Below are 15,672 nucleotides of genomic sequence, written 5' to 3' on the forward strand. Positions count from 1 at the left end.
ATTGACTGGTTGGATCTCCTTGCTGTCCAAGGGACTCTCAAGAGTCTTCTCAAGCACCACAGTATGAAAGCATCAGTTCTTTGGCTCTCAGCCTTCTTTATGGTTCAACTCTCACGTCCGTACATGACAACCCACCCTGGACCTCCCTTAAGAGGCCCTGAGCCACGGTCCTCCTGTCTCTTTCCACCACATGCCAAGTTTCTGGGTGTCTAAGCCATATGATCAAAGAGGCCTGTTGCTTAGTTTAATAACCTGCTTGAAAAGGGATCTGGAAATTCTTTTTCTTTTTTTGGCTGTGCTGGATCTTCGTTGCCACAAGCAGGCTTACTTGCCCCACAGCATGTGGCATCTTAGTTCCTCCGCTAGGGATCAAACCCACGTCCCCTTAATTGGAAGGTGGATTCTTAATCACTAGACCACCAGGGAAATCTTCATCTGGAAAATTTTAATTCCCCTTTGCTCGTTATATACCAATCCTCCAATACTTTCGTGTCGGAGCCAGCCGACGAGTCAACGTAGGCACGGCCGCGGGATTCTTCGGCTAAGAAAAGAAACAGACACAGAGACACAGAGAGACACAGACACAGCGGGGCGTTGAGAGGATCACTGCAACCTGCAATGCCAGTGACACCTGTTTATTCTTACATACAGAATTATATACCCTTATACCAAGAAATTCTTATACAATACTATTATTAAAAATTACCTAAGTAACATGCATTAGAAATCACCTAAAAAACATAAATCTATTAACCAAACTCCCATGATTTTCCCATGATTGTGTTTCTCAGGACTTAGGTCATAAAAGCCATTTGTCCTGTGTCAGATGCGCTCCAGAAAGCTGCAAGGAGTTTCCCTAGTAAACAATAAGAGGTGGCGGGACAGAGAACTATGTCTGGACTCGACCCTTGAGTTAACAAAGGCGGCCCCAGCTCTCAAAGCAGAGCCTGCGTGCCAGGTTGCCCTGGAATTAACCCCTGAGTTAACAAGGCAGTTCTTCAAGGCACATCCTGCTCGCAGGTTGCCCCCCGCAGCTCCCCCCTATTTATTTACTAAAGCACTGTTTTTGTGCTTTAAATGAGCAGTATGAATAGCTGCTTTGATGTCAAGCAGCTCTGAAGTTAAATGCTTGATGCAGCATGGAATGAGACACATCAACAGCAGTAAAACGGCCAATACAACCATAAGACCGAGAATATAATGCCAAAATGTACTCAGAGTAGGAAAATGGGAAAATAGCCCTTCTAGAAATCCATTAACAGCGGAGCCAATATCCGTGTTTGGAGAGAGCGAATCTTCAATGTTTAGAATTTCTTGATGTAACTTTACCAAATCTATAGAAAGGTTATCGTGACTCCATATTCCAGCAAGATGAGCTTTAATATGTTGCCACGATGTATCTGATTCATTATACTCTTTTTGAGTGACACATATCCAATAATAATTAGCATGACATCTCAACTTACTCCTAAACCTCAGCTCTTGCATTTGTTCTCCTAAGTATAATACAGAATCATACAGAGCATTTAAACGATCTTCTAAACGTTTATCAATATCTTCTTGTACTCCTAAAGCATTGGATGCATTTTTGGCAAGCCCATCTACAAAGGCAGCAGTATGAATAGACTGACTAAGAGCAATAGAAGCAGAAATAGTGGATGCTATTAACGTTATCAGAGAAATTATCCCTAGTATAACTAAACCTATTCCTCTCCGAGGCCTGGAGAGTGCATTATTCAGGCGTTTCCACAATTCTACTCCTGTATCTTCATACCAGGATTCTGACACATTTACAGGGATAACAACAAAAGGAGGTTGCTTTACAATAAGCAAGCCTGACTTGTCATCAATTCCTCGAATACAATTTGACAATGTACAGTTTAAACAGGTAATATTATACATACCAAATTGTTTAAGAATAACAACAGACCCCGTTATTATCATGTAAGGTAAAGGTACACAAGCACGAGGATATCTGTAAGGTTCATTCAGATGGTTTGCGCCTGTATACGACAACCTCACTGTCTTGCTTGTAGCGGCAGCAAGCTTCCACAGGTCTGTCTGGAAGATCTTATCACCGCCGAGATTCCAAATGGGAGGATGAAGCTCTTGATAGCCAAACCCTTGTGCAGTCATCAAATCAGGACCCCAGTCCCAAAGCCTTTGTGTCTCATTATAGATGGTATACGTGGTAGCAGTTTCGTTTTTACATGATGTCCAAGGCACATAGATCTGCTGTTCCCTTAGTCTAAGTCCACAAAAGGGAATGTCCTTAGGCCCTATTCCATTCCGCTGTTGGGTCTGTCCAGCCTTTTCTGTTATTGATGGGAAACGTAGTATCCATGTATTCTGAGCAGCAATCTTGGTTCTGAAGAAGGTTTCTGTAATTAAAGGACAGCTAGAAGCATTATAGTTTTTATACATACATATAGGAAGTTTTGCAGAAAACCCTGTATAATTTAGAGAAGCATTTTGTGGAATAATATGTTTATCTGAAGATCCTCCCAATGTAACAGTGTCATTAACATATACAGGAATAAATGCCATCTCCCAGGTGACTGGCTGTAACAAAAGAGGGTCAGGGACATAGGCCCAATATACCTTTCCCTGAACACCAGAAAGATTTTGCAAAAGCAATAATAATTGAATCCACACTCTAAAAGGAGAGATGTGTTGATCAGACCCTTGTTGGGCCAGCCGCAAAAGGGCTTGTACTTGCTGTGATGATGGAAGAGATGAATCATCGCTGTCCGTCATTCGCCTCATCTAAGCTGTCAAGGACTGCCTCCGACGCGCGTACCAGCCTTTCCGGGAGCCAGCGCGGCGCTTCGGCATTCTGCGGGAACACACAAACATGGCCTCTCCCCCATATTAATACAGGATCAGGACCATTCCAAGATCCGTTCATAGGATCCTTCCATCGTACGAGTGGGTGCCTCCGTGGTGGATCCTGCATCCAGAAGCGCTGGGCGGCAGTATTGCCTTTATTATCAAAGGTCAAAAAATTCAAAACATATAAAGCATGGCTCAATAGAGAAGGAATACTGCCCTGCACCCAATTCCCCCTTTTTAGTTTTTTCAGTTGATGTTTAAGGGTTAAGTGAGCTCGTTCAACAATTCTTTGTCTTTGAGGATTATAAGGGATGCCAGTTTTATGCAGTATAGAAAAAGTGTCACAAAAGGAACGAAATTTACGTCCAATGTAGCCAGGACCATTATCAGTTTTTAACACACGGGGTATTTCCATGGCAGCAAAACAGCGGAGGCAATGTTGAATACAATTTTTACTAGCCTCTCCAGAAAGTGCTGTAGCCATAAGGAAGCCAGAATAGGTATCAACAGTAACATGAAGATACTTTAGCCTTTCAAACTCAGCCACATGAGTAACGTCTATTTGCCAGAGATCATTAGGACGGAGGCCATGAGGGTTGACACCAAAAGAGGGAACAACAAAGAACTGAGGGCATGTTGAACAGCTTTTAACAATTTGTCGTGCCGTTTTTCTGGGAATCTGAAACTGCAAGCGTAAAGAATGACTATTTTGATGATGTATGGCATGAGAAGCTTTGGCAGCTAAGGCTGCATTTTGAAAATAAATGCTTTTTGTCAGGGCATCTGCTATCTTATTACCCTGAGCAAGGGGTCCAGGCAGAGCCGAATGAGCTCGTATATAGCCAAAGAAACAAGGGTTGACACGAGTTTGTATAGCCTTTTGGATACGAAAAAACAAATCAAATATTGAAGTTTTAATTGAGCCAATCAGCGGAACTGTTTTTATGACAGACATGGCTCTGACTATATAATGACTATCTGAGTATAAATTAAAGGCAGAAGAAACCGTATGAAGAGCTCTCAGCACCGCATACAATTCAACTTTTTGTGCTGATTTATAAGTAGTTTGAGTAAAATATGTTTGTTGACCGACAACAAGACTAGTTATTCCATTAGAAGAGCCATCGGTAAAAATAGTTACAGCATTAGGAATAGGATGCTCTTTTATAATAGTAGGGAAAACAAATGGATGTTGTAAAGCAAATTGCAATAACTTATCAGCTGGGTAATGCTGAATTAGTTGTCCCGGGAAGTCAGCTAAGGCAAGCACCTAGTCATCAGAGAACTGGAAAAGCCAGTTTTGCTGTTTAGATGAAAAAGGAACACATATAAAGGAAGGATCTTTGCCCAAATACATAATAGAGTCTTTTTGACCTCTAGCAATTACCCTAGCAACCTGAACATGGTAGGAATCAAGGGCCCGCACAGGAGAAGCTGCCAAATAAATCCATTTTAATGGCTTATCTTGATATAGGACTCCTGTGGGTGAATGTTGAGTAGCAAGTATATATAATCTCCATGGCCGGGTGTAATCACAATACGCTGTGTATTGTTCAGCAAGTGCCCTTTCCACAGTTTGCAGAGCCAACTCTCTTTGTGGTGTTAGTTGCCGAGGAGACGTAGGTGATGAATCTCTTTTTAAAATATCAAACAATGGTTTCAAACTTACAGTAGGGAGGCGTAAGTAAGGGCGTATCCAATTAATGTCTCCCAGCAACTTTTGAAAATCATTTAAAGTACGTAACCCATCTCTTTGTAACTGAAAATGAGGGACAGAGAATTTTTCTTTTTTCAAACGGAAGTCCAAATAGGAGTATGGAGGAAAAGTTTGAATTTTTTCAGTAGCTATAATTAAACCTCTAGACTTTAATGCAATCTCTACTTTAGAAAAGGCTTTTAATAAATAGGCATAATCAGTATGAGCCAAAAGAATATCATCCATATAATGAAGCATGTAAATATCTGAAAACCTTTTATGCACATCGGTTAGGGCTGCATCTACAAACTTTTGGCATAACGTAGGACTATTAGCCATTTCTTGAGGCAACACCTTTCATTGATACCTCTGCATGGGTCGTGAAAAGTTAACAGAAGGAACACTAAATGCAAAACGATAACAATCTTGAGGTGCAAGGGGAATGGTATAAAAGCAGTCTTTTAAGTCAATAATAATTATATGGGCTCCCCTAGGAATTGTCGTTGGAGAAGGCAACCCGGGTTGCAAAGCACCCATGATCTGCATGGCTTTGTTAACCTGACGAAGGTCTTGCAATAAGCGCCATTTTCCAGATTTTTTTTTGATAACAAAAATGGGTGAATTCCAAGGTGAATTAGAAGGTTCTATATGGCCCAAAGCCAACTGTTCCTGTACCAGTTGTTGTGCAGCCAGCATTTTTTCTATAGTTAGGGGCCACTGATCTACCCACACAGGTTCCTCAGTTTTCCAAACAATAGGATCAGCATGAGTAACAGGACAATCAGTAGTCCCCACTAAAAATATCCTAGCCCTGCTCCTGGTGCGAGCTTTTGAGGCTGAATTGGCGCAATTCTTCCCTGACCATGCTTACCCAGGCCCTGGTGAGGCAAAAGACCCTGATCAAACATTTGTGAACTTATTGCAGTGCTTGGACTGTAAAGAAAGACTCCCATTTTTGACATAACATCCCTTCCCCAAAGATTAACTGGCAATCTAGGCAGTATGTAAGGACGCATCTCGCCCTGATGACCATCTTGATCTTGCCAATGCAGTAGCTCTGCACTCTGTTTAGGATTACTGGACTGCCCAATTCCTTGCAAAGTGGAAATAGCTATATGTTTAGGCCATCCGCTGGGCCAATGATGCTCAGCAATAACAGATACATCAGCTCCAGTATCCAAAATCCCTTTAAAATTTTTCCCATTAATTTTTAGCTCTAATTCAGGCCTGGATTCTTTAATAGCTTGGATCCAATAGGCATCTGAAGACCCAAAGGCAGCAGTGCCACGTGTCTTTTGAATCTCGCGCCCTGTGACTTTAAGAGGGAGGAGAACAAGTTGTGCAATTCTTTGTCCTGAATGAATAGTACTAATAGTACGAGGTGATTCTGCCATAATTTTAATTTCTCCATGATAATCTGAATCTATAACACCTGGAGCGACACTAAGGCCCTTTAAAGTGGTACTATTTCTCCCTAACAGTAAGCTTACTGTCCCTTCAGGTAATGGCCCAAACACTCTAGTAGCAATAGTCTGAATTCTCATTTCAGGGGTTAGTACTGTGTAGGAGGAGGCACACAAGTCCAATCCGGCGCTGCCCGAGGTGGCTCTAAACAGGTCTGAGACCCGCTTTCGACTGGAGAAGTCTGCTGAATTGCCCCATAACATTGTTTCGGGGCCAGGGGCTGGCCCCTCACCCAGTTTCTCTGCAAGGGGGGTAATGGATTGCCCTGTGAATCTGTTTTTGACCTACAGTCTTTTATCCAATGTCTTCCTTTTTTACATCTAGGGCACACATTCGGGGCTATACCTCCTGTCCCCCTGTTAGTCCTCTGAGGACAGGCTGCAGCTCGATGTCCTACTTGGCCGCAGGCATAACAAACAGCATTGGACGAATTTTTCATCATCTCCTTTTTGTGCTGCTGCTGAAATAATACCTCTTTTATGTTTTTCTCTTGCAAAGCAGCTGCAATAGCAATCCCCTGCATATAAGATGGACCAATATCAGCACAAATACGAATATAATCAGACAAAGCCCCCTTCTTTCTATATGGCCGCAAGGCAGCCTGACAGGCAGAGTTAGCATTTTCATAAGCCAATTGCTTAGTTAAAATCATACCTGCTTGATCATCAGACATTATTTTTCCCACAGCTTCCAAAAGCCGGGCAACAAAATCTTGATAGGGCTCGTCAGGCCCCTGCCGTATCTTGGCAAGATCTTCTGATCTATTAGAGGGACATGGCAATTTTCTCCAAGCCTGTAGTGCGGCGTTGGAAATTTGAGGATATGCTCCTGGCTGATAATTCAGCTGTGCATTGGTAGCCTGAAATGCACCTTCCCCTACCAACATTTCATAAGTTGTGGGAATTTTTTGTCTTTGATTGATTTCAGCTATATAGTGACATTGTTCTGCAAATTCTGATTTCCACAATAAATAATCACCGCCCGAAAGACATGCACGAGCGATTTGTTTCCAGTCATTAGGAGGCAGATTTAAGGCTCCTAAATTCTCAATCATAGCCTGTGTAAAAGGTGCAGTAGCCCCATATTGTGCACAGGCGACTTTAAGTTCTTTTAACTGTTTAAAGGGAAGAGGATCATAATATCGCTGACCAGCATTTTCCAGTACTGGAAATAGGACTGGGAAACCAGAAACATTTTCTCCATCTTTATATGCCTGGTGAATAGCCTGCTGTAACGGGGAAAAAACCTGAACTTGCACAGTGGCCTGAGCGGGAGGAGGATCTAACCCAGCAATAATAGAAGCAGCATAAGCAGGTGGTGCAGCAGGTACCACAATTTTTTGAGGAGGTGGTTCTTTTAAAGTAAGACGCTCCATGGGAGCACAACAGGACTGTTGCACTATTTTATTAGCAGCAGGAGGTGACTCCTCAGCTAACAGATCCCAATCATCCTGGTGATATTCAGCTGCTTGTTCATCTAAATCTTCCTCATCAGAGGGAGACAGCCCATCCTCCGTTTTTGCAAGATGGGACAAAGTAACCAATCTGTCTTGACCCTCTGGAGTAGCATAAATTGGCTCTTTATCAACCATTTGATTAATTTTAGAACCCTCTTCATGACTAAAATCAAGGCAATCACGGATTAAAGTCCACAATGAGAAAGTTTCTACTGGAACTTTGGAAGGGCCATAAAGTGAATAATGTGTTTGAATCTGCTTACCAATCTTTTTCCAAATCTCTAAACTCATAGTTCCTTCTTCAGGGAACCATGGACAGACTTCTTCAATAAACTGCAAGAATGTGCGTAATTTAGGCTTAGATACTTTGACCCCTCGGTCTCTTAACATTACATATAACATATGAACAAACACTTGACGACTATGATCTTGCCCCATTTTTTACTCTCAACTATAAACCTACTTGCCCCCGTATTTTTCTTTTTCTTTTTCTTTTACAGGATTTTTTTTACTTACGCCGGCCTTTTATCTTCGGGCAGGGGCCGAGAATCTCCTAAACGTCGATGCCCCACGTTGGGCGCCACTTTGTCGGAGCCAGCCGACGAGTCAACGTAGGCACGGACGCGGGATTCCTCGGCTAAGAAAAGAAACAGACACAGAGACACAGAGAGACACAGACACAGCGGGGCGTTGAGAGGATCACTGCAACCTGCAATGCCAGTGACACCTGTTTATTCTTACATACAGAATTATATACCCTTATACCAGGAAATTCTTATACAATACTATTATTAAAAATTACCTAAGTAACATGCATCAGAAATCACCTAAAAAACATAAATCTATTAACCAAACTCCCATGATTTTCCCATGATTGTGTTTCTCAGGACTTAGGTCATAAAAGCCATTTGTCCTGTGTCAGATGCGCTCCAGAAAGCTGCAAGGAGTTTCCCTAGTAAACAATAAGAGGTGGCGGGACAGAGAACTATGTCTGGACTCGACCCTTGAGTTAACAAAGGCGGCCCCAGCTCTCAAAGCAGAGCCTGCGTGCCAGGTTGCCCTGGAATTAACCCCTGAGTTAACAAGGCAGTTCTTCAAGGCACGTCCTGCTCGCAGGTTGCCCCCCGCACTTTCGCACCTGATACGAAGAGCCAACTCATTGGGAAAGACCCTGATACTGGGAAAGATTGAGGGCAAGAGGAGGAGGGGGTGACAAAGGATGAGGTGGTTGGACGGCATCATTGACTCAATGGACGTGAGTTTGAGCAAACTCCAGGAGATGGTGAAGCCTGGTGTGCTGCAGTCCATGGGATCACAAAGAGTCAGACACAACTGAGGGACTGAACAACAACAACAACAACACACCAGTCTTACCAGAACCCTGTACCAGAACCTCTTGTACCATCCAGCTGCATGGACCTGGCAGCTTCTGGACCAAGTCAGGCCCCAGGGGTATGAATTCCAGCTCAGCCCTGTCCCCTCTCCCCCACCTTTCCTGGGTGCTGTGGAAATCATAGTAGAGGCTGTCAGGAGGACCACTGTGAGAGCTGGGTAAGTTAACTGGGTAAAGATTGCTTACAACAATGCCTGATGCTTGCTAAGCACTGGTTGTGATCACTCCCACTCAGGACCCTGGAACTTTCCAGAACTTTGTCTTTGCCTAGTTAATGCCTATAGAGCAACGAACTCTTTTGGAAATAGGATCTGGCTGGGACAAGAGGGCAGATGGATTAGAGGAGAAAAACAGAAGTTAGACGTTTCGAGTAAAGTGTTCAAGGAGATACAGTGAGAGAAACCGGCTCAAACCAACTTCAGCAGAGAGACCTGGGCCAGGGCGAGGCAGGAGCTTCACTCTGCTCCCCTCCCTAACCCCAGAGCTGGGGAACTCCACGGTGAGGCAGGGAGCGAGGCCAGGCAGGGGCTGGGGAGAGAAGACAGAGGTGCAGACTCACTGGGACCAAAGCCCAAAGTATCTGGAGAACACACAGCCACACCTCTCCCGGGGCTCCTCTTTTTTTTTTTTTGCTTTTTATTTTATTTTATTTTTTCTTTGTGCTTGAAATTTTATCCCTTCCCTTTAATTTTTTTAATTTATTTATTTTAATTGGAGGCTAATTACTTTACAATATTGTAGCGGTTTTTGCCATACACTGACATGAATCAGCCATGGGTGTTCACAGGATCCCGGATGGACTTTCACACCCTCGCTCCTCATTTCCATTCTCAGCACCTCTTCCGCTCTTCTCTCTCTCAGCTGATGAACTTGCTTCCTAATTAACAGGAAAAAACCCCCCAAAAACCAGAAGTCCCTATATTCCCACATTCTATCTACCAGTTTTATGGACAGCTGTCCTCTGCCTCCTTCCTGCCTGCCTGTCACTGGGGACTGTCCACTCTCCCATCCAGCCCGGCTCCTCCCACTTCTGCTTCGTTACTGTCTTCCTTCCTTTTGGATCATTCCCGCCATCTGCTTCCCTCCAGGCTGTTTTTCTTCCCATCTTAGGTATCCTTAGGGTGTATGGCACTCACCGCACTACTCTTTCAGGTTTTTGGAGAGTTTGAAATTTTTCAAAATATCAGGTTGAGAGGTGGCTTTCTCTCCCTCCTCCCCTTCTATTCCTTCCTTCCTTTCGTTATGAATTCTGTCCAAAAGGCACCGGGAGGGGGGAGACAGGCCACGCAGCAGCTGCCCTGGGTGACCAGGTGTGGATGTTGGAGTCCCAGCCAGGTGAGGAGGGATCCACACAGGAGGGTGGCCTGGTGGGAGGTATCAGAGCCTGAGGGTGAGGCAAGGGGGAAGGGGAGAGGGGGCGGGTCCTTGCATGGGGCCAGTAGCCCAGATAGTGAGGAAGGCAGCTTGTGGGGAGAGGGCATCAGCTTCCTGATGTGGGGTGTGGAGACCAAGCAGGTTGAGGAGGGCACCTGGGGGGTCTGGTGGTGGTGGCCCCCTACCTGCTTTCTTCTGCACAGCACCTACTGCCTGTGACGTATTATGAATGTGCCTGTTTGTTTCTTGCTTCTTCTTGTATCATCTGCCTCCCATCCCCTCCAAACCGCCCCCCCCCCACTTTAGAATGTCCTCAAGGTCAGGGACATTGGCCACCCTGCATTCTCCAGGCCATGTTTGGTGGCATTTGACAACGTGTGTTAATGAATGAGTGAAACCTGTAGCCCCCATCCCTGGACAGTCACATGGATGGTGAGGTTTGGTGGCACCTGAATGAGGCACAAAAGAAGGAGAAGCAGACAGTGAGGCAGGTTTTGGCTTAGGCTACTGGGGGGGTGGTCGGGGAGAGGGGGCAACTTTCACTGAAGCAGAAAGGAAATGCAGGATGAGGGCAGGTTGGTGGGAAGTCAGGTTGGGGGCAGATTCCTTGGAGGGGACTGCCACAGGCCCAGGTGGAGAGGCCACCAGGCTGCTGGGGACCCAGCCAGGAGCCTGGGAGCAAAGTCAGGGAACAAATTGCAGCCAGCACCCCCAGGCCCAGGAGCTGAGCTTCTGGGAGAAGGGGGTGGGAGGAGGGAAGAGCTGAGTTTCCAGTGCCAAGCTAAGCAGAGAAAGCACCTCTGGAATAACCTGCATACAGGAATTAAGAAAAGAAAAGGAAATTTGTTGCAATATACAAAGTATTTTCAGCAAAATGAGCTTCTCGACACAGTATCTACCCCAAACCACCAGCGGCCCAAACACAGCAACACAAGCGTTCCTCATTCCCCATCCCTGGAGGAAGCTAGGCAGAAAAGAGAGTGAATGCCCAGTCCTGGAATCCACTAGCTTGGCCGACTTCCATCGGGCCGCGGGGAGCGCGGGGAGCGCAGGGAGCGCAGTGAAGCACGGCTGGGACAGTGGTGCCTTTACCTCGTATTACCACCAGGTGGCGCCCGTGATCTCCTGGAGTTCAAACGAGAGGCCGCGTGGGAGAAGGTGGCCCCGCGGCCGGAAGGCTCCGCCCCCGGCTCCGCTTCAACATCTTTGTAGAGGTGCAGCCTCGCATCCCATCGAGCCCTTCTGCGGGGGTGGGAGAGGCACTAGGTGTGTGCGTGCGTGTGCAATGTGTGTACATCCAAAGCTTGTGTGTATGTGTGCAGTGTATGTGTCTGCAGTGTATGTGTCTGCAGTGTATGTGTCTGCAGTGTATGTACATCCAAAGCTGGGGTGTGTGTATGTGTGTGTGTGTGTGTGCTGGTGTGTGTGAGTGCATGCGTGTCTGTATATCCAAATCTGGCCCTAAACCAGGGGAGATGGGCAAGCCCTCTGCATGGTCTGAGAGCACAGCTTCCAAGAGACCTAGGTTCGAATCTCTCATCAGCCCCTTCGTGCTGCCCGCGGCTGCCCATCTCTCTGCCTCAGTTTTCTCACTTGTTAAATGGAAGCATAATGCTCACTTAGGGGGTTGTTGTGAGGATTAAAGGAGATGATGGTAATACACGTCTTTTGAGCTCTCCCTAAGGGCCGGCGTTGTTCTAAGCATTTTCCTCTACCAGCAGGTCCTCACAGCACACTCTTAGACGGGAGGGGCTGGGGACCAGAGGCCAGACTCCACAGAGGAAAGGAGAGGGGGATGCTGCTGGAGGATGCTGTTACCCGCAGGGGTCAGGGAGAGGAGGGCCGCCTTGATGCTGAGGCAGGAGCCCCTCTCACCTGCAGCCCACGGGGAGAGCACTGGGCCCTGTGGTCTCGCAGCCCAGACGTTTCTGGGAAGGGCGCCCTATCTCGGGCAGGTGGCCTGGTGGCGGTGGCGGCACACAAAGGCCGCAGCACGACACCATGGTTTCCACCTCAGGGGACCGCAGGGCAGCAGCCCCTTGCACAGGGAAGGGACAGCTCTGTGGAATGTTGGGGAGAGGGGGTGCCCACCGGCAGCTGGAGGTAGAGGGGGTGACCAGAAAGCAGGTGTGTGTGGCAAGTGGGGCTGAAGCCCCTGGGTCAAGATCTGGGGGTGGACCTGGGCAGGGAGAGGCTTGGGGTGGGAACTCCGTGGGGAGGTTCCCCAGAAGCCCCAGGTTGCCGTCCAGGGTCTGTCCTGGGATGGGGCAGACAGAGTGAGGCAGGCTTCATGATCCCTGGGTGGGGGAGAGCTAGGGTCCAAGTGAGAGCATGGGCTCAGATGGGGAGTGGCCTTTGGGGGGTAAACCTTTCCACCCCATCACCTTGCTGCACTCAGGGCACCTCAAGTCCTGCTTATTTTCCCTGGGGCCCCATTCGGATGTTGCTTCTCAGACGTGTATACATATAGAGAGAATTGGGGCTCCCTGAGTTTCAGGCCTGGGAGGGAAAGTGGCTTCTGAACTCAAATGAAGTTCTGAGTCCTTCGGACAGTCGGCCAGCTGAGGTCGTAAACACCTGAGTTTGTGTTTGGGGAGACTCACTCTGAGGCCGTCATTCCAGTGCCTTCACCCACTCCCAGGCTCTCTTCTCTTCTCCTGCTCCTTCCATCTCACACATTCCAGGAACCAGGCCTGCAGCTGCCGGCCCTGCTCCCTGTCTTCCCACCAGCTCAGATGTGCTCAGTTGCAGGAGCCAGAAACAGCCCTCCCCCGCCACACACACACCCTCCCCTCCCCCACTGAGCGCTCACAGGCCCAGAACAAAAACACACCACAAATAGAAATCAAAGCCTGAGAAAGAATCGAGGAGCCATGACCCAGCCGTGGGAAAGGCTGTGTGGCCTCGGTCAAGTCACTTAACCTCTCTGGGTTTATTTCCTCATCTGTAAGATGGGGTAAAGGTACCAACGTGAGGAGTTGTCCTGAGTAGGTGAGAAAAAAATGTGAAATGCAGGATGCAGGTGTGATGTTTGATCTAGGAATGAAGCCTCTCACGGACAAAGTGTCCTTACCGGATTCTCCCCTCACCTCCACCTCTACCGACACTCGGGCTGGGGCTGCCCCCTCGCTACTTTCCTGTAAGGCCGCGGGTGGCAGGGGGCTGCCACAGTCTCCGCTGGGGTAGAGCTTCTGCAGCCGAGCTCTCCGGCTCCACTTCCTGTTTTTCTCCCCAACGAATTTTGCACCATTGCTCTTTCATCAGGCCGAGCTGGGGGTTGGTGGGGTGAAGGCGGAGGCCTGCTGGGAAGGCGAACTGGGGAAGCGCCCTGTGCCCTGCCTCCCAGCTGCGAGCTCTGGACTCCGTGGGCTCCCACTCAGAGTAAACGAGGGTGCTAGGGGCGGGGAGGCTGGTTGGGGGGGAGGCTAGGAGGCCGCCTGATAAAAGGAGGAGGGGGTAATATGTTCTCACTCTCAATCAGGAAGCAGCGTTCGTTCCTGTGCTTGGGGCAGGACTGAGAGATGGACTGATCCAGGCTGCAGCCACACCTCTGCTGATATGAGGGGCGGAGGGCCACTCTGAAAGGTGGCCCAGCCTCCCTGCCTCCCTGCCTCTCTGATGCTCTCTGAGCATCCGGTTTCAGTGTCACTGGGTTTGAGGATCCTGCTGGAAGGAAATGAAAGTGTTGTTCCCACACTGGTGGAGACCAGGAGGACCTCTGTCCTTGCTCTCTCTTGCCTGCAGGCCCCTGACCGTTCTCCTGGGCAAAGCCTGACTTGTTCAGCCATGACTGTGTCATTCATTCATTCAGCATTTCTACAGACTCACTTGTTACCCTCTGGGTGCCTGACATGGAGTTCACAGCCAGGGAATCAGGCCACATCCGTGCAGAGTCCCTGCTCCCAGGGAGCAGCCGAGCATGCAGGCGGTCACCCAAGTCTGCAGTGGGAATGGCATAGCCTGGAATAAAGAGTGGGGGTTCCCTCTGGGCAAGGGAGCCAGGCAGGTAACACCTGTGCTGAGTAGTCTAGCAAATAAAGTGGTGGGGAGGGACAGAAAGCGGAGTGGGGAAGGGCACTCCAGGCAGAAGGAAAAGCATGAGCAAGGGCTCAGAGTCAGAGAGCAAGCCCGGGGTGTCCTGGAGCTTCAAGTCACAGTTCAGGGTGCCACGTGGAAGATGGCCCACAACCCTGGGAGGTCAGCTGGGTTGACTCCTTTGATTATCTGATGACTTCCTTGCTCTTGATTGAAGACAAGGGTGATGGTTGGATAGCATCACCGACTCACTGACCATGAATCTGAGTAAACCCCGGGAGACAGTGAAAGACAGGGATGCCCAGTGTGCTGCAGTCCATGGGGTCACAAAGAGTCGGACATGATTTAGCAACTGAACAACAATCTTGTTCTTGAACCTCAGCCTCAGTACAGGTCACTATCCCACCACACGAATGTTTCCGAGAATCAGAAATCAGCCCTGTTAGCTGAAGGAAGAACAAGGACTCCGTGGCAAGGATATAGTGTGTACACATGCAACCCAGAGACACAGCCCAGCTGTGGGGTCCCAGAACCAGACACCCCTGGACACTCTCTCGGCACTGTTGGCCGGTCCCCACAGACCCACCTGCAGTGCTGAATGAATCAGATGAATGGATGACACAGTCATGGCTGGACAAGTCAGGCTTTGCCCAGGAGAATGGTCAGGGGCCTGCGGACAAGAGAGAGAAAGGACAGAGGTCCTGCTGGTTTCCCCCACTGTGGGATCCTGGATCCCTTGCCCCAAATAGAACTGTTTCCAGGTCCCAAGCCCATCTTCCCAGGAAGGAGTTGACTGTTCACTTTTGAATCAGGGCTTCCCTTCTGGCCCAGAGGACTATGGCTAGTGGTCAGGCTCCTGTGCCAACTTGCCTGTCCCCATGACCACATGAGAGAGGGTGACCAGAAAAGGGGAACAGACGGGCCATCTGTCCTGCCCTGCCCCTGCTCCCTTTGCTGTTCTCCGGTGGCTTTCACAAGGCATCTCCGTTCCAGTTACTCTTGCTTAACCTGACACCACAACCTGACCCCACAGATGCCTCTCCCCTTGTGAAGCAACCCAAATCTTTCAAACCACTGTGCCCTAGGCTTCATACCCAGCTGATCCCCACCCCCTCTGTTTTCTTCTTTCGTTCTTTTTAATCTTTTGGCTGAGCCACACAGCATGTGGACTCTTAGTTTCCCCACCAGGGATCGAACCCGTGTCCCCTGCACTGGAAGCACAGAGTCTTAACCCCTGGACCACCGGGGAAGTCCCCCATCCCCTTTATTCCTCTTGAATCTCCTCTGTGGTGGCTCCTCAGGATCCCCCTCAATTGATAGACTAAATGATCAATTTAACCTACCCCACCGTACTTGATCTAAAGAAGGCTGATTGCTGAAGAACTGATGCTTCCTAACTGTGGTGCTGGAGAAGATTCTTGA

The 15,672-nt window shown here is 48.1% G+C and overlaps 1 long non-coding RNA gene across 1 annotated transcript; it reads right to left on the bottom strand.

Moving 5' to 3' along the window:
• Positions 1 to 588: 588 nt before the first annotated feature.
• LOC145505955 (uncharacterized) lies at positions 589 to 12,991 on the bottom strand. Its single transcript, XR_014053404.1, has 4 exons — positions 12,819 to 12,991; positions 11,308 to 11,457; positions 7,965 to 8,085; positions 589 to 2,836 (listed from the first exon to the last, which is right to left on the bottom strand). It is a non-coding gene; the product is annotated as an uncharacterized LOC145505955 (long non-coding RNA).
• Between the last annotated feature and the right edge of the window lie 2,681 nt (positions 12,992 to 15,672).

The sequence above is a fragment of the Giraffa tippelskirchi genome, chromosome 5 (assembly GCF_054371585.1).
Source record: "Giraffa tippelskirchi isolate mGirTip1 chromosome 5, T2T-mGirTip1v1.2.pri, whole genome shotgun sequence".
NCBI classification, from domain to species: Eukaryota; Metazoa; Chordata; class Mammalia; order Artiodactyla; family Giraffidae; genus Giraffa; species Giraffa tippelskirchi.